The sequence below is a fragment of the Rhinichthys klamathensis genome, unplaced genomic scaffold (genome assembly GCF_029890125.1).
Source record: "Rhinichthys klamathensis goyatoka isolate OS25496 unplaced genomic scaffold, OSU_Roscu_1.1 h1tg000764l_1, whole genome shotgun sequence".
Lineage (NCBI taxonomy): Eukaryota > Metazoa > Chordata > Actinopteri > Cypriniformes > Leuciscidae > Rhinichthys > Rhinichthys klamathensis.
This window is the reverse complement of record NW_026607165.1, coordinates 63,228-83,708: the sequence shown is the minus strand read 5'-3', so window position 1 is coordinate 83,708 and position 20,481 is coordinate 63,228. Positions and strand designations below refer to the sequence as shown.

General features: G+C 39.5%; 1 long non-coding RNA gene across 1 annotated transcript in view; it reads left to right on the top strand.

The window, feature by feature from the left end:
* The window catches only part of LOC130077620 (uncharacterized), a 30,944-nt gene extending 28,906 nt beyond the window's left edge, over positions 1-2,038 (top strand). Inside the window, exon 3 of the long non-coding RNA XR_008805806.1 lies at positions 1,365-2,038. This is a non-coding gene — a long non-coding RNA (uncharacterized LOC130077620). The remainder of the gene's footprint in view (positions 1-1,364) is intronic.
* Positions 2,039-20,481: the final 18,443 nt, after the last annotated feature.

Genomic DNA, 20,481 nt, shown 5'->3' with positions numbered 1-20,481 from the left:
ATACCTTTCACCAATGGCGGGCAACAGCTAATACAACTCCACAGTCCTTATTTAGAGAAAAGCCAAGTTGTGTGATCATTATGTCTAACTAAACTCAATGTCATTCAGAGCCGAGGCATGTTTGTGAATGAACAATGAGGACGAGACCCGACCGGACGATACATGGCCGCTGGCAAAGCATTAATAAAACAATATGTTTTACGAATGCATGTATTAAAAAAGCACCATCTCATGAATTATTACTTATTGCCTAATAATTCAACATCACTGTGTTATTTTGAGGGAAATATACTTTACAAACTATTTGATCACTTTTGGACATTTAGAAATACACATTTTAGTTTTATTATTAATACATACACTGCTGTTTTTTTGTTAATTTATGTTCATCGTTAATGTACATAAAATGTTGAGGTTAAAAAGATGTTTTAAATCTTTTTAAAATATGTCTCTTATGTTACACAAGGCTGCAATTATTTGAACAAAAAATACAGTAAAAACAAAAATATTGTGAAATATTCTTTCAATTAAAAATAAATCTTTTTAATATATTTGAAAACTTTTTAAAAATGTATTTCTGTGATGGCAAAGCTGATTTTTTTTCAGTCTTCAGTCACACAATCATTCAGAAATCATTCTAATATGCTGACTTGCTTGCAGTGTACTTTTGTATTTGTAACAATATACATACAGTATATATTGTAACACTTTACAATAAGGTTCATTAGTTAGTTAACATTAACTAAGAATGAACTACTTCTTCAGCATTTGTTAATCTTTGTTAATGTTAATTTCAACATTTACTAATACTTTATTCGAATCTTGTTAACATTAGTTAATGCACTGTGAACTAACATGAACAAACAATGAACAGCTGGATTTGTATTTACTAACGTTAACAAAGATTAACAAATACAGTAACAAATGTATTGCTCATGGTTAGTTCATGTTAGTTAATACATTAACTAATGTTTAATAAATGAACCTTATTGTAAAGTGTTACCATATATATATATATATATATATATATATATATATATATATATATATATATACAAATTTAAATCTAAAAATGGATTATTATATAGATATATTAACAACAATAGCTAAAACAAAAAAACTTTTCCTACATTTTTGCAGTGATCTTTAACCATCTCCTCTCCAGGTGGATGTATGAAGTCAAGGTCACACAGCAGGTAACATTCCTCTAACTGTAAACTATAGCATTTGACAGCCAGAAAGTGTCCAAATATGGCGTGGGTTAGTAATACATTGTTGTATTATAAAACAGACATCACATAAGGATGAACCAGAAACTCGGTTGTGTGTTTCTATTTTGCTAATGTATTTCTTTCTCTTGAAAGCCTCTCTGTTTCAGACCCTTGAAGTTATGGTAAAGGAACTGAAAGACTCGCAGAGCCCTGAGGGTGATTTGTTGTTAAGGAAACCAGGCAGGAGCGTGTTACAAGGCATCAGTTCACTCCGAGCGCCTGTCCTCTGCTGCGCGCTAGAAGAGCGGGTAATGGATCAGACCGGGGCCCAGGAGACCTCTGCCTGAATCAAACCGTTCAATACGTGCCAACACAGGCTCCTCTGCCTCCGAGCAGCAAACAGAGGAAAGAGCCGTATAGACAGACACCTGATTTAAAACTTCAGCACTGCACATACACTCACCCTTGGATGTATTAGCATATAACATAGACATATTCTTTTACTCAGAAAAGAAAAACTCACCATTGGACTGGCCTGATTGATTCGCTGTGTTTGTGTGTAAGAGGTTGCTGTGCTAACATGGTTTTGTTCCTTAGCCACAGAGGTTTCGTATCCGTCACTGTCCCGTTAAGACTGCCTGCAAATTAGTCTCTGCCATGCTTTTCTTTCCAGGATGCAAAATAAAGGAGTTACAAATGATGAAGCGCAGATGTAAACAGAAGTGTGTTTGCCCTGTTTAGGACTAATTTAAGTCCTCCCTGAATTTGATTACTACTAAGTAGATTGATAACTGTTGTAATATCAGTGTGGTTAGCTAATTCACTCTTAGACACAGAGCTTTGAAAGCATTTTTTGGGGGAACATCATGCTGAGAACACAGTTTTTCGCAAACATTTTATCAGGGACAGATGATCGCACTCGAAAAGAAAAAACAGTACTGTGAAATACAGTTATCTGGGTAATGTGGGACTTATAAACTTCACAAGCTCTATTTATATGATAAAATAACTGTATTCTAGCTGATTAGTCATGTAATGAAGTGTTGTAGAGTGAGAATCACAGTAAATCACAAACGTTGGTAGTGCAAAAAAATTCACAGATTGCTCCGATTCACCCTATGTAGAAATAGTCAATAGACAATTTTACATATTTTCGCTCTCTATGGGATGCATTATGTTCTAAGGATTGTTATTTCCCAATAGATTTTTTTTACATTGAATTGCTCTAGTGACAATAATAAAATGATTGAAATATGAACAAAAAGTCTTAAAATGTATGCATTCTGTAATTAATATTTCATTTTTGAAACTATACAGAACTCAAGCTAAATCATTTATTTTTCAATATTGTTCTTAAAAATCCAACCTCATTCTTATTGATAGAGTCAAGCTGTTCATTTCTTCTGAACACATGAAACATATATCATTATTGTGCTACTACTGCATAAATACAATTATATTATTGTAAACACGTCCACTATTTAGAACAATTCCCAGTGAGGAAATGCAATTACAGTTGTTCCACTACAGATTGCCATATGGTAACATGGTTATTTTCCCTGTTGGTACAGAGTGTCCATATGGCAATGTACATACTTTTCTGTAAAAAGTAGATCTATGAACATCATCTATTTACTTTTCAAAGATGCAGCAAAAAAATCCAGATGTTGAAGAAATGTGTATAATTGCTCAATTTGAATAGCACAGCAGCAAGTGTCTTGCGCAGGAAATATAGAGTCCTTAGAGAGAAAATGAAATGTCATCTGGCTTAAAGACAGCATATTATTGGTTACATTAAAGACTGGCCTTAAGTACAATTTATTGTCAATTTTTGAGCAAATGAAAAGTGACAGAAAATGTTGTGTATGGCGACACTATTATAGAGGATATCATAGGCTCCTGATGAAGTTCTGTTAGCCAAGCATTAATACATAATTAAAGTGTATTATTGCGTACAATAAATAGAATACTTCGAAAAAATAAGTATACTTAATCAAATACTTAAAATACTTATAAATTTCACTTAAAATACTTAATAAAATACTTAAATACTTAACACTCACAATAAATATCTCATACAACATTACAATAATACAGTATAATATGAAGACACTCTACACTAGAGTCACTTACAACAGTTTTAAACTTTCTGCAGCTTAAACGTGCCAGTGAATATGGATATTATTATCTGTTAGGAGACCAGGTCACTTCCTGAAGACCACTTTAAAAGTGGATAGAGCGGCTGACATTTATCAAAAGGGCAGGAGCATTTCATACCATTAGGGCCTCTGGTTGTTTCTAGAGGGGCTCAGCTAAACCAATCTAGAAACCAAATGTCATAGCAGCGTGCTCAGTCTATTCAGCCTGTTTTAAAATCAAAGTGGTGAATGTACTTTGCTTTATATTGATACTAGCTTCCAACATCTGAGCGGTGTGAGCCTCTCCCATGTGTTTCTCTGAGGAGAGCGTTCTTCCTTTGCCCTGAGGATGTCCTTGCGTGCTCTGTCGGGCCTCTGCAGCTGTAATTCGGGTGATGCATGTGCTACCCGTGACCTGCCTCGCATTCCTTCGTCTGCACACCATTATTACTTGGAATCTTTAATTGCTCAAGACGTTCATTTACCAAGTAAGGGTATCTTGTTCCCCATTAAAATACTTGCTGTCTCAGTTCTTGTATGTGGATGGATTTAGCCTGGAACGGGGCCTGGTTTCATTGTTGCGTTTGTCACTGCAATCTACAAGGGTCAAAGGTCACTCTCAGCAAACATACGTCATCGGCAAGACTAACAAATATGTTCTACTCACAAGCAGACTGCTTTGGCTGACAGTAAGTGTATTCTAATGGTCTCAAGTCCATATTTACTTGTGATTTTGTCCAAAAGTTTGGGATCAATAAGATTTTTCTTTAAGTATATTAAGGGGCCAAGCACAAAGAAGGCACAATAAGTCATGCCAACTTGGCTGGGAGCATCAGAATAATGGCAACAATGAGCAATTAAAGACATATGCTATTAAGAGGATTTTAGGCAAAATTGCTGAAAAATCATAAATACAGTCACTAATAATATGATTTAATGGATTATCACTTTTTACCAACAGGTGGCGCTGTGACCAAATTGATGTGGTGTGGTCAGAGTAAGCTGACAATGACACATACAAAGTTTGGTGTCAATATGCCAAAGCTTTGCAGAGATACAGCCTCAGTGGTTTTGGCATCATGCCATCAAATTTGTTGCTGCGGGATATGAAAACGGGATATGCAGTAGGGCAGGCTATATGAAAACGGTGTTGTCTATCGACACGAAATCCATAATTTTTTGCCGGCATGGAGTGAAGATGAAATGATCAAATTTTGGTGAAAATCGGACAAACAAACTAGGACGAGTTTCTAAATAGTATGTTTTTATGCTGAAGACACAGACCAAGTTTCTTAATGATACGCCAATGCGTTCGTAAAATACTCAAAATTTTTGTGATTTTTGGCCAAACAGTTCAGAAGTTAAGCAAAAAGAGCCATTTCTGATATCTCCTGACCACTAGGTGGCACTGTGCCGAAACTGTGAAGGTAACACCATGTCATGGCTGTCATAACACACAGGAAGTTTGTTCAGAATACGCTGAAGTGTTGCGGGGATATAGCCTCACGTCCATTTTGGCCTGCTCTTAAATTAATTCTTTCATGCGTTATTAGAGAACATTTTGACAAATCAACTTGAATTCCATAACTTTTTGACTGCATGGTCTGAAGATGATCTGGTTCCTTTTTCGTAAAAGTTGGAGCAATGGCCTAGGAGGAATTCGAAAAACTAGGTTTTTGGGAAAATTCTAAATTGCGGTAAAATTTCCATGACGGAAAATGATGTCATAGGCATGACCTTAACGCTCACCCAAAGCACAAAATTCAGGAGGGTGGTGGATCGAGGAGGTTCAGAGGAGGAATGGAGGGCCAGGCCCTTGAAGAGGACGAGGGCCTGGATCATTGAGCAGAGGGTAGTGGTGCAGTGGTGGACCTGGGCAGTAATACAGTGGCAGACCTGGATCATTGAGCAGTGGGTAGTGGTGCAGTGGCAGACCTGGGCAGTGGTACAGTGGCAGACCTGGATCATGGAGCAGTGGGTAGTGGTGCAGTGGCAGACCTGGGCAGTGGTACAGTGGCAGACCTGGATCATTGAGCAGTGGGTAGTGGTGCAGTGGTGGACCTGGGCAGTGGTACAGTGACAGACCTGGATCCTTGAGCAGTGGGTAGTGGTGCAGTGGTGGACCTGGATCATGGAGCAGTGGGTAGTGGTGCAGTGGTGGACCTGTATCATGGAGCAGTGGGTAGTGGTGCAGTGATGGACCTGGATCATGGAGCAGTGGGTAGTGGTGCAGTGGTGGACCTGGGCAGTGGTACAGTGACAGACCTGGATCCTTGAGCAGTGGGTAGTGGTGCAGTGGTGGACCTGGATCATGGAGCAGTGGGTAGTGGTGCAGTGATGGACCTGGATCATGGAGCAGTGGGTAGTGGTGCAGTGATGGACCTGGATCATGGAGCAGTGGGTAGTGGTGCAGTGGTGGACCTGGATCATGGAGCAGTGGGTAGTGGTGCAGTGGTGGACCTGGATCATGGAGCAGTGGGTAGTGGTGCAGTGATGGACCTGGGCAGTAGTACAGTGGCAGACCTGGATCATGGAGCAGTGGGTAGTGGTGCAGTGGTGGACCTGGGCCGTGGTACAGTGACAGACCTGGATCCTTGAGCAGTGGGTAGTGGTGCAGTGGTGGACCTGGATCATGGAGCAGTGGGTAGTGGTGCAGTGATGGACCTGGATCATGGAGCAGTGGGTAGTGGTGCAGTGATGGACCTGGATCATGGAGCAGTGGGTAGTGGTGCAGTGGTGGACCTGGATCATGGAGCAGTGGGTAGTGGTGCAGTGGTGGACCTGGATCATGGAGCAGTGGGTAGTGGTGCAGTGATGGACCTGGGCAGTGGTACAGTGACAGACCTGGATCCTTGAGCAGTGGGTAGTGGTGCAGTGGTGGACCTGGATCATGGAGCAGTGGGTAGTGGTGCAGTGATGGACCTGGATCATGGAGCAGTGGGTAGTGGTGCAGTGATGGACCTGGATCATGGAGCAGTGGGTAGTGGTGCAGTGGTGGACCTGGATCATGGAGCAGTGGGTAGTGGTGCAGTGATGGACCTGGGCAGTGGTACAGTGGCAGACCTGGATCATGGAGCAGTGGGTAATGGTGCAGTGGTGGACCTGGGCAGTGGTACAGTGGCAGACCTGGATCCTTGAGCAGTGGGTAGTGGTGCAGTGGTGGACCTGGATCATGGAGCAGTGGGTAGTGGTGCAGTGATGGACCTGGATCATGGAGCAGTGGGTAGTGGTGCAGTGGTGGACCTGGGCAGTGGTACAGTGACAGACCTGGATCCTTGAGCAGTGGGTAGTGGTGCAGTGGTGGACCTGGATCATGGAGCAGTGGGTAGTGGTGCAGTGATGGACCTGGATCATGGAGCAGTGGGTAGTGGTGCAGTGATGGACCTGGATCATGGAGCAGTGGGTAGTGGTGCAGTGGTGGACCTGGATCATGGAGCAGTGGGTAGTGGTGCAGTGGTGGACCTGGATCATGGAGCAGTGGGTAGTGGTGCAGTGATGGACCTGGGCAGTAGTACAGTGGCAGACCTGGATCATGGAGCAGTGGGTAGTGGTGCAGTGGTGGACCTGGGCCGTGGTACAGTGACAGACCTGGATCCTTGAGCAGTGGGTAGTGGTGCAGTGGTGGACCTGGATCATGGAGCAGTGGGTAGTGGTGCAGTGATGGACCTGGATCATGGAGCAGTGGGTAGTGGTGCAGTGATGGACCTGGATCATGGAGCAGTGGGTAGTGGTGCAGTGGTGGACCTGGATCATGGAGCAGTGGGTAGTGGTGCAGTGGTGGACCTGGATCATGGAGCAGTGGGTAGTGGTGCAGTGATGGACCTGGGCAGTGGTACAGTGACAGACCTGGATCCTTGAGCAGTGGGTAGTGGTGCAGTGGTGGACCTGGATCATGGAGCAGTGGGTAGTGGTGCAGTGATGGACCTGGATCATGGAGCAGTGGGTAGTGGTGCAGTGATGGACCTGGATCATGGAGCAGTGGGTAGTGGTGCAGTGGTGGACCTGGATCATGGAGCAGTGGGTAGTGGTGCAGTGATGGACCTGGGCAGTGGTACAGTGGCAGACCTGGATCATGGAGCAGTGGGTAATGGTGCAGTGGTGGACCTGGGCAGTGGTACAGTGGCAGACCTGGATCATTGAGCAGTGGGTAGTGGTGCAGTGGTGGACCTGGGCAGTGGTACAGTGACAGACCTGGATCCTTGAGCAGTAGGCAGTGGTGCAGTGGTGGACCTGGGTCATGGAGCAGTGGGTAGTGGTGCAGTGGTGGACCTGGATCATGGAGCAGTGGGTAGTGGTGCAGTGGTGGACCTGGGCAGTCGTACAGTGGCAGACCTGGATCATGGAGCAGTGGGTAGTGGTGCAGTGGTGGACCTGGATCATGGAGCAGTGGGTAGTGGTGCAGTGGTGGACCTGGGCAGTGGTACATTGCAGACCTGGATCATGGAGCAGTGGGTAGTGGTGCAGTGGTGGACATGGGCAGTGGTGCAGTGGCAGTCCTTGGCCATGGAACACTGGATGAGACCATGGAGGATCAGGTGGCCATGTTAGAGGGAGTCAGCAGTGATGGGGGCCAACAGGGCGGAGCTAGCAGATGTGAGGACCACCAAAGCAGCACAGATAACCTCGGGTAATAAAGGGGCCATGGTGGAACACAGGCCTGGGCAGTACTTCTGGTCTTGAAATGGAGTGTGACAAGTCCGTTAACATACTTCATGGCCAAAGCATGGGGCACAGTGAGTTTAGGAAAAGATGCTGCCACCTCGGGAGGAGCTGTAGCGGTTGCCACTTCCTTAGGAGGAGCTAGGGAAGTGTGTGTGGCCCAAACACCCAATATGGTGGTTGCCATCACAGGCAGCACAGATGAAAGTGGCAGAAACTCTGGGACCGCTGAGACCACCAGACATGGAACCACAATGGCTATGGCATATAATTCCAGTGCTGGCCCAAGCTCCTCATCTGCTAGCGTAAGTCCTTTATGAAAAATGCCTTACAGTGCAATGTCATTAAAACCCACCTGGTGGCAAAGTGCACAGAACTCCTCAACATAGTCCTCAATGGCCTGGTTGCTGGGTTCATGGTGAGGTCTAGCTTTCTGTAAAGATATTCTACTGAACGCAAGTTGAATGGGAACCCATGTGCAGTTTATTGAAACAGAATACAAAACAAGCTGAACAAAACCATGACATGAAGTAGAGCACTTAACTTAGACTTGAGCTTGAACAGAACATAAACATAAAACATAACATTTGAAAACACTTGAACATATCCTAACCACAAGAGGTTACACGAACAAAGCAAGAAAAAAGGGGACCACGAGGACTATATAAACACAAAGACTAATGACTAATAAGAAACACCTGAACCTAATGAGCACAGTGAACCAATCAAAACGTGACACATAAGACAAAGGACCCATAAGATAACATAACACAAAGAGCAAAGGAAGAACATGATATGATCACATACAAAAGGACATGAGCAACGCACAAAACCTAACCGTGACAAATGGCTGCTGAAAATTCAGCTTTGCTGTCACGGATAAATTTTAAAATACATTTAAATTTAGATTAGAAATTAGATTATAAAACTTAGAAATTAGATTAAAAAACAATAAATTGTGATAATGTTTTACAATATAACTGTTTTTACTGTATTTTTGATCAAATAAATACAGCCTTGCTGAGCATGAGATACTTTTTTAAAAAAATATTATAGAATCTTGCTGACCCCAACATTTTTGAAGGGATTCATTCATTATTAGTGAGGCAAATTCGTGCTTATATTCTTGCTGATACTTTTCTTATTTCTTATTTCTAAAACTTTTCAGAACTTTTTCAATTCTTATTAGACTTTTTTAGAATGTTTTAAGTGATAAAACTGAATGAACATGCACAACACAAAGAACATGTAAAAAAATGTGCTTGATAACAAAATATACAATAATATAATAATATAATAATTATTATTATGTAATAATATAAATTACATTATATTTGCCTCCAAATTACATATGCGTGCCTCCCCATCTCAGGTTTAAGGTTCTCACAACCAATATTGAAAATAAAGGTTGAATGCTGTCAAAATGTGTTTCTATTATAATAGGCTAAAGTGTGAACCTGATCGGCATCCTCAAAGAACCAAATCAATTCTTTATCAGATGAACAAGTTTTAATAAGGACTTACAGCTCTTATGGGAGGTTGTCCATTAAACTCAAACTGGAGAAGGACAGGACATAAAACGATGGCGCCGGTTGCTTCTTGAAGTACTTCTTGTGAGAGGACGAAATACTACCCGCTGCCTTGAGGATATTAAAAATGAAATACAGAGTCATTTGCTGCACAGGGTCAGCCTAAACTGATCTGTTTTTGATTAAAAACAAGGAGCTTAGAGGCTTTCCTGTTGCCATGATAAGGCATCATGTCATAAGTCTGATTTCAGTCATGGCCATGTGGACAGTAGTAGTGAGGTTTGGCCAAACCTTAATAATCTTCCATCTAAATGTGTGAGAACTCTCTGAACCCTAAAGCATCACGCACTGCTTTTAAGCTTACAGGTTTTGGCTTTGATGGATCTCTCTTACAAACTTCCATTTGGAAAATCTGTGCTCCTTTCCTTCTTTCTCACTAGCTAGAAGAATCCACTTTGTTTCCTAATACTTTTGTAAGCTTTTGGACACAATGATAGTTTCATAGTCCAAAGACAGAAAAGAACTCTTGACAAAATCCAATGAGGAAAAGCAGTAGACTAGGGATATATTACTCTCAAAATATACTGTGGTTATCAGGAATAGCTTAACTGAAACTGCCCTATATTTTAACACTGTAAATGTAGAATTTTCTGCATGGATGGCATCCACAATTGCTTGCATGGAGAAATCACTCTCCACTTTGATGAGCCTAAAACCAACGTGGGCCATAGCAAAATAAAGTATGTTCGTGCTGAGGCCTTGCCTGACGATTGTTCAAGTACATGAACTAGCTGGGCTATTAAACCTTCTCCAGGTCAATAAACATTTATGATAAGAGCAGTCCCCTTTCAGAAAACCTTATTTTACAGTCCCGGTAAGGCCCTGCTTTTCTCAGATGCATTGTGGCGAACACATTAATCCATCCAGGAGGGACTTATTCTGGGCTGTGGGGGCCACTCTGTCCCTCTCTTTCTTTTTGCAGAGGTTCAATGGCAGAAAATCCATAGCCTCTCTAAGAGGAGGAATTCCATTAGATAATAGATATGGAATCCATCTCGATTCCCCACCTTATCTTCTCTCGGCGTGAGAAATCAATACAGAAGCTTCAGCTCAACTGCCAACAATAACAATAAATTGATAGGCTTGTGAGAGAAGGATAGTGAGGAAGAGGACAAAAAGCCACACTCTTCATTGGCAATGCTGCAAATCAAAGAGTTAATTGTGCAAATAGTCATCTGAATGAGGTAAGGCGGGACTAAACATGTATAAATAACCAAATCTTTAAAACCTTTGATTCATTCAGGAACTAAACAAGGGAATAGGTGTATTTGACTTGAAATGGCGCTGCACAGACCGATCTGTGTATGACGTCAAAGTACTGCAAAGCTCCGTATGCTTTCGAATCGCTCTCGCGGTACTTTGACGTCATACACAGATTGGTCTGTGAATCGCCACTTCAAGTCAAACACACCTAATGTATTTGTGATTTAGTCATTGACATTGAATTAAGTGTTCAACAGATTTGTTCACAGTATTAATGAGAGCCGCATTTATATTCATAACGATGACTGAGGAATAAACATGGCATACCACATATCTTTCTATTGACCCATTTGACAAAGAGTTTTTATTTATTCTTAATGTTGTTGGCTAGAAAAGCAAAGAAAGTTAATAATTTACATTGTATATGTTTTCATGCATCTGACATGTTGTTATAGAATAACTAACTTTTTGGTCATGGGAATAGTGGAAAAAGCAGTTGCTTTTAAATGACCTCCTATAGACATAATTTTGCCTATATTAAATGTAATGTCTCCTAAACACAAATATGCTTTAAGAATAAAAGCAAGCATTAGGTGACATTTTATGATACTTAAGGGATAGTTCACCCAAAAATCCAAATGGAACCCATTGACTTCCATAGTATTTTTTTCCTACTATGGAAGTCAATGGGTGCCGTCAACTGCCTGGTTAACAACATTCTTTAAAATATCTTATTTTATGTTCAACAGAAGAAAGAAACTCATAGTTTGGAACAACTTGAGAGTAGGTAATGACAAAATGTTAATTTTTGGGTGAACTATCCCTTTAACTGCCATTTCTTTATTGGCGATCATTCAGAATTAGGCCTAGTTGTTTATTACTAACTTCTCCTCATTTCTCAATTGACTGACTAAATTTTTTTTTTTTGCCGCATTTTTTTTTACATTTCCTAACAGATTGGTAAATGTTTTACCAGCACCCGATTTGAGGGCTCTTACAAGTGTGAAATAGACATATTTTCAATTGTTAACAATGTTTGACTGTCTTCTGCCTTTTGTGTCACAGCCCGTGATAATCGCTAGTGAAGATAATTCTGTGCACATTCTTTTGGTTCAATCAGCCAACCAGCATTGTCATGACATAATTGTCATGCATCTCCAAAGTGACAAGTCATATGCCATAAGGCTCAGGTTATTGGCTCAAACAGTTATGTGGTCCCTTGAGCAAAGATGACAGATTTCCAATTGTGAACTTACTCCTCCAGGTCCTGCACCAGCCGAACAGCTACCATTAAGATGAATGGGACTGTTAACAAAGAGCTTTCTCCAGGTACATGACCTTCCTTTAAAAACACTGAACATCAACTGAATCTCACAACCATAAATCTGTAACTAGAGGTGTTTTCTCTTCTAACCCTCAACCTGCTTATTTTACTGACACTTAGCCAGCAGATGTCAGTCTTTTCTGTAGTATCAATGGCACATTCCAAATGGCATTGCCCTGGAGGCAGATTTAAAGACTACAGGGGTGAAACTGTCAGGAGAACATATAATGGTAAAGACAAAATGTTAATTAGGATGGACTTAATGAGAATGGCAAGCTCTCAGCACCATTGACTCAGCATTAGATGCAAGCTAACTATTAATGATAACATTATTCAATTTAAACAGCACTTGAGGCCTAATCATTTCGTTTACATGTATGAGCAATCAGTTTAATCAATGTGTAACCGCTGCATCATGTTTAGCTACAGAAAGAGTCACAGATACTTTATAAAGCAATCCCAAGCCACTGCTGTACCATTTGGCCAGATAACTAGTGCTTTAGGAATAACACTTAAGAGTACATGATGATATAATGGCTCATCCTAGAAATTCCAGGTCAGTCATAACGAATGAATTAGCACCCAGACGTATTCTTCAGGAGAAAATCAAAATGGAACAATGGTACGGAGCTAATATATTTAAACCATGTCATATCTCTTGCGCCTTACACAACTTATCTATTACGGCTTGCGTGGGATCCGTTAGGCAGTTCCCTTTTTTATGTCGAGCCGTGTACGGAGGGAAGACCACCCTCATTGGGAATTGAGTGCAAGTTAATTTCAACCCACACAATGACACAATCTCGAAGACTGCAGAACAGTCTTTTGTGCAGCTTCTCTCCCCCAACCTAGTCAGTGGGAGGCATTAGCATCCCTGTCATCAGTGCCTGAGAGCCATCACTCCTTTGAAGGATTAACTTCATTAGCATGTTTTCATGCCACTCGTCTTCTAATTGCCCAATTGAAGCGCCCACTTGTTGTGCTTGTGGAACATGCCTGGACTCACAAGACCAAGTCCGGGACTTCTGTCTGAAGGTTATTGCTTTTGTTTTATCATCGTAAAACAGCCATATCTATCTATCTATCTATCTATCTATCTATCTATCTATCTATCTATCTATCTATCTATCTATCTATCTATCTATCTATCTATCTATCTATCTATCTATCTATCTATCTATCTATCTATCTATCTATCTATCTATCTATCTATCTATCTATCTATCTATCTATCTATTCATATTTAATAAATTCACTTGAACACTTAATTTATCATCTTTGAATTAGTGGTGTGGGCAAATTAGTTTTTCTCAGTCGCTTTGGTACATTTCTCAGATCAGAATTGAAATTCTCAAAACTACCTGTTCAATCTTCACATCATTGTGTCACTTGTGCAGTTTCTCATTTTTTTGAACAAGTTGCAAATGCTTTGGTACATCCATGCAAATGATTATGTACAATTGTCGGCTGTTTCCTACATTATCAATTGCTTATGTCATGTTGATCAAAATATACAGGTCTCTGTTGAATAGTCTCACCCCACACAACATTTAGGCATTAGTTCATATCATAAGTCTTTACATGCAAAATGGATGAACAAGTTGTCATACTGTAATATGTCAAGCATATTTCTATACATTTCCATTAGACTTTTTTTCTAAATCTGTCCTGGTCACATTTCTACTTTGTTTTTTCTTTTTTTTCTTTGTGCTATTCAGTGCTGTCTTTTCCTTTCTGTATCGCAATGACATGGTCTGTCAACAAATTACAGTACAAACAGTAAAAGCGTATGTGAATCTTGTCCAGTCTCTTGCAATAAAACTCCCACGTACACTAAGGTGTAACCTACAATTTACAATAATTGTCATCAAAACTTTAGCCTTTACATCAGAACATCCCTCCAGAGTACACTGTTATATTGACAACATGACTAAGCAATTTGACTGTCTTATCCGTACACAATGACACAAGGACTTGTCATTCTGATGGCACTGATATTTTCATTGACACAGATATTTTCTTTTGAGAGATGAACTAAGGATTTTGAGCAAGAGACTGGCTTTTGCAGGAAATCCATGGTGTTTTGCTATTTGTACGAACTGTTTTGAGAAATGTACTTACTGTTTTGCAAATGTCGAGGATGATTTGAGAAATGTACCAAAGCGACTGAGAAATCTGTAATTCAAATACACACTCATGCATTAAAAGGTAGCCAATTCTTCAGTTGTACATTTTGTTCAATCCTTTTGTACAATGTATTGTGATCAGGGACATCATGCACCCTCTTATGAATCAGTGGCAGACTGGCTCACTTGGTGTCCTAGGCAAAATATGATATGATGGAAGGGAAAAGCACTTTAGCAGTTCTTTGAAAGTATCAGAGTTCAATTTATTCAAATATTCATGGCCATTTTATTCAAATGTTAAAGAGAGAATAAAACAGTTAGAAACAGAGTGAGATCTATTGAGATCTATTGCTTCAAACATTTGTTTTATCCAGCCAAACAGAGAGAAGTGTCACCCTGCCTCAGTGACCACAGAGAGAGAGAGAGAGAGAGAGAGAGATTGAAATCCAAAATCAAAGTAGCATGTATACATAGCCTGTGGCCCTCCTCTCATTTCCCTTATGAATCACAAATACAGATACTGCATGCTTAAACTAAAGCCCTTGCCCTCTTAAGTTCTCTACATGATGTCATGAACAGGAAGGTATTTCTCAGTCTCAACCTGTCTGCTCATGCCAGTTCTCCAGTAATACGATACACATCTAAAGGCTCTGAGAAAATGCTGGTCATTCTTAGACAAGGGCTTCATTTATTTCCCAAGAAGGAGGCTTTTTCCCGCAATGCAGCCTGGGCTGCGTTTTATGCAGCAAATAAAAGTCCTTCTGCACTCATATTATGATTGCATGATGTAAGTGATGCTGTGTTTATGCAACATGCAAAGAACATAAACACTAACTCCCTTTTTCTATTTTTACTTCTCTGTTGTTTGTTTAAAATTCTGAAATCCCAAAATCTGACTATATTTTCCTCATTTTATGAAAACGGTTGGCAATAAGTTTTTAATATCTGTATGTTATCTTCTGATGCAACTGAAACTGATTCTGAAATCCTGACAGATTTGAAGTGTATGTCAAAGGCTGTTAGAAAAGCTTTCAATATCAAAAAGACGCTCATAGATGTGGTGTATCTGAGAGATTAGAGAATGTCTTATTTAAGAACCGACAATCAATAGGCTTAAAAAGGTTATGTGGATCAATGTAAAATTGTTTAGTTCGCCAGCACTATCATTTGATTATTGCCATCTTGAAGAACAGAAAACATCTTCTGTTAAAGGTGAACAATAATGTTCCTTAACTGTGCAGTTTGAGCAGACATTGCATTTTTATTCATTTTACATATTTGTTTGGAGGTCAGGGAGTGAGGCTGGGCAAATCTAGTGCTGGTCGAATACGTTTTCCAGAATATGTCCAGCATTGAATCAAGAGGGAATTTCACTGCCTCTTAATTTACTCAAAAAGCCACTGAGTAAGTTGATTCTAAAGCAACTTGTCTCATGTCATCTAATGGGCATAATTAACAATCAAACCGAATATGACAGTGAACTTTACTCTCACTGCTGCCCGTCTGCTGTTCCAAGTTCAAATGCTAAAATTAGCCTCTAGGGAGTGGCATTATTTCATTTTTTGTGGATTTGCAATTCAAACACACAGCCCCACACATAGTATGGTCTATTATAAACTGGCTAAATTAAAAAAATAACATTGTGTGCGGCTATAAACTTTCAGGGTTGAAAATACTGTAAGCATTCCAGCGATCGAACCAAGGCCTGCCCTGTCCAAACATCGTATGTCTTGTTCGTAGAAGAGGGGAAAATAAACCATTGGCTCTTCATTAGGCTCCAAATAAACCTTAACTTAGTCTTTATGTCCATCCCCTACCTCTCCTCTCAATCCTCTTTCTCCTCCTTTCTCTTCCTTCCTACATGGCCTGAGGGAGCAGTTAGATCTCTGAATGCTCTCGCTCTATTGTGAGCTCACATTGATTGCCTCTACCCTCTCCAAAGCCAGTCGGGCCAGTCAGCATGGGGTACAGGCTGTCTGCTTTATCCACCATGGCTCACATTTTTCTGAGAAATAAAAGAGGGGGAGAGAGAGCCTCGGAGTGAGTTCCTCCTCCACTCCTGCAAACAGAGAACCAGATGCATCTGTTTTACTCCCCCCTCTCCCTCTCTTTTTCTCCCTCTCCCGCCTCTCCTCTCAGTGGCTGTACTCTAAAGGGAATCAATAGTGTACTTAAACGGATTTCTCTTGTGTCTTGTTGTCAAATACGTTGTGCACCTCTGCCTTTCTCCGTGTGGGCTGATCTTTGTGCGCTGCGGTAACGTCTCAGCAGCGCTCATTTATATGCCCTTGATCTGCATTTCCGCTCTTTGTCTGTTTTACACTTCTGTAATATCCTTTACACCTACCCAGTTAATGGTGCTTTGGCACAGTCGCTTGTGTTTCCTCTAAGGAGGTCTGTGAGGGCGATAGAGCACTGTGTAAAGGAGCTGTAAATAATCTGTGAACGCTCAGTCTGTGTGTGAAAGCTTATGTCAGCAGAACTGAAACTCTCTTTCCATCATGTAGCTATGAAGTCCCAGCAGCATCAATCATTTCCCCGGTGATTGTCAGGGAATTAGCTGAGCTGTGGCGCTCAGTAGCGAGCCGGTTCACGTCAGCTTGGGTCGAAAAGTGCAGCAAAATATTAGCAATTATTGACATCTGAAAGGTCATTTAGGACATTATCTGACACTGGGTTTAGCGCCATTCACAATTGAATTGAGCATGCTTTTATTTATTCAATATTATTTTAAATAATATTATTACAATTTGATTGGAAGTAGTTTTAAATAAATTGAAATTCAGTAAATTGACAAACTTTTAATGTTGACCTTTGAATGTTTAAAAGTTTTGAGAACTCTAAGATAGATAGATAGATCAGCATATTAGAATGATTTCTAAGGATCACACTGAAGACTGATGAAAATTCAGATTTGCATCATAAATCAATTATATTTGAAAGTATATTAAAATAGAAAGTCATTATTTTAAATTGTAATACTTTTTCACAATATTACTGTTTTTTTCTGTATTTTTGATCAAATAAATGTAGGCTTGATAAGCATAAGAAACTTCTTTCAAAAACATTAAAAATATTGTAAATAGTAATTTCCAAACTATTGATATATATTTCAAATATATATTCCAAACTTTTGATGTAGGCCTATATATACACACACACACACACACACACACACACACACACACACACACACACACATAAACCGTATAGTTCACTTTATATAATATAATGTAATATGTATAACCATATTTAATATTTTGATTTTGGAAGAACTTGATTTCTTTGAATTGTAATTCAGTAAATTTCACTTCCTGTCATTCCAATTCAAGTTTCTGTAGGGGGTGTGAATTGACACAAATTGAAAGAGAGACAGATTTTCAATTTTTGAATTTTTGCATAACACGTTCTCAGACCTTCTGAATTCTATCGTGATTTCTTGCATCTGTGTGTGTATGAAATTATACTGAGGTTCAGTCAAGCTAAAGTCACTCCACCTAAAGTCCATCCATCTTCTTGGCAGCCATCTGGTCATATTGTCTCAGAATGTAAGAGCGGAGGGCTTATCCACCAACACTAAGAGCTCTTACAACAACCAGCTTTGAACTGAAGTGTGCTGTTCATTGACTGCTCGTGATTTTGTTCGCATGAACCGTGGCATCTTTGAAGGACTTCACAAAAACATGATTAATGGCCCAGAACACAAGGATATTACAAGCAGCTTAAAAGGTATATCACAATAGACACTGAGGTACTCAGCATTACTAACGCCATGCTTTGATACTGATGTTACACGGGGATATCCGTCTTTGCAAAAGCCATCTGAGGCACCAGTCATCCTATCGACAAATTCAACAGCATCTGTTAAATCACTTGGATGAAGTGTTTTGAGTCAAGACCTTAAGGAAAAAGAGCATTTTAAAACAAAACAAAAACACACATTCCTTCAAACTAGTCAAGATCGAAAAGGAAGTGTTTTTTAACACAGAAATTGAAAAACTAATGGACAATATTTGTAATTGAGGAAAAGGGTGCTTTGACATTGTCTGCAGCACTTAAATTGTCATTTGGCGGATCATGAACTCTCCTTCTAAGAACAGGACAGAAATAAATATGAATGACTGCCTGTGACCGGTGATGTCATCTGCTAGATTTATCCCTGCCAACTTAGATAACTGTACAGGAGCAAGTGTCCTTGAGACGAAGTGCTCAGAGAATGGGTCCCATGAATTAATGTCGACAGCGGTGCAGTGGAGATGCTAAGGATGTCAAAAGACACTTCCAAATACTTTCTGTGAAAGCACTGGCTAAAGATTGTTGGGAAATAATTGACAGATGCCAGAAAAAATAAATGTAACGCTCTATTGAGAAATACTGTATGTCACAGTGTAATCAAAACAATGAGTTCTTTGAATTGACAGGGAGTGTTGTAACATTGGTTTAGAAGTTATTCATGAGCTATAAGTGTTAAATCATAAATGCACTGTAAAAAATGATGAGCAATTAAGTTATGACAACATATGATTTTACATTGCTTTAACTCATAATAAATTAAGCAATTTTCAACTTTTTACGTTATACAAGATTCAACAAATTCTTTTGTAATTCGTAATTTTGTAAAGTGAGTTTAATGTAATTTAAGTTGAAATGACTTTAACATCCAAGTTGATTGTACTTAAAAATGTAAGGCATGCAGCAACTTTTTTTTTACAGTGTGAGGCTGTGAGCACCATCATCCAGCAGAATAATGCAAAATCTGCAGGTGACAGCAGAATAATGCAAAAATATAACAGATTTATAGAACAAAAGGAAGGATTTAAATGTTCACATCTGGTTTATAATTTGATTTGTAATTATGTTAATGGATGACAGGACTGGGATCATCTAAATCTCTCTTAATTTGGTTTGAAACATTTACACGAGTTGCAATCTACATGCAAAGAAACAAGCAAGCAAGCAAACAATCAAACAAACAAAAACAAACAAATAAAGAAAACTGCACATAATGGGGCACACACTGTATATTATGTTTTATAAAATTCAATATTTCTTTTGTTTTGAATTAAAATTATTACTATAATTTTACCATATTGAATTTAAATGTTTAAAATGAATAGTGGTGTCATGGGGGGTGGCATTATAGTACATTTGAATACATTCATTTTAAAATGTTAATGTTTTCTATTAGTGTTACAAGCAGATTGATGCAGAAAGTGATGCAGATTGTGTCAACAGCACTCTTTGTACTTGACACTAATTTACACACTTCAGAGATTCATTGCAGATTTATAAACTATTTTAGAAGCAGACAAATGGGAATATTACATATTATGTGTTTCAGCACCCCAAATCCGCCTGTATTGAAAATAATGATAGCTACTTCTTGTCATGTATTGAGTGTTTTGCTTTGCTCCTGTCAGGAGGAAAGAAATTACAAGCTGTAAAATCCCATGCAGGGCATTTGCATATCTCCATATTTTAGGACATAAGTCATACAGACAGGCATGCTGGAATTTCGTTCTGGTGGTGTGAGGCAGCGCAGCGTGTGCAGTGAGTGATTCTCTCTGATGCACTACTAGACGCTCGCTCGCGTCGCGCGGCCTCCCCCTGGTCAGTTGAGTCGTGCAGCATTGGCTGAGGAGCCAGTAGATGCGCGCGGTGTCTCGGCACTGTTGGAAGAGTCATTGTTCCTTGACGTCACCACTCAGCCAAGCCTGGCGCTGCTGCTCTCAAACATGTCTTTGTTATTCAGAGCTTTCCATCGGCGAATCGCAAAATACGGAATGAGCTGTTCCTTGTTCACGGGAAGAAAGAGGACTCACATGGACGCACGTTTGTTTGCGTTTAGGGACGAGATTTCTTTGAGAATAACTTCTGTTTATATTAATATCTGAAAGAAAAAACAAAAAAAAACATGTACTTTTGTAATACATATTATTATTTGATTTTTTTCAAACATTTAAACAAACACAATAAGACATAATATAATTTAATTTGAAATAATGTAATTTTTTTAATGTAGAAAAAAAAACTTAAAACAAGAGTATGATATCACAACTTAAAACTCAACATTATGCTTTATTTCCATATATATATATATATAGTAGGCTACATGCATTGCATTGATCGTATATATATATATAAGCTAAATTAAATTATTTGTTTTGTATATATGATGTTTACAGTATATATCTATTTACTGTATATATATATATATATATATATATATAT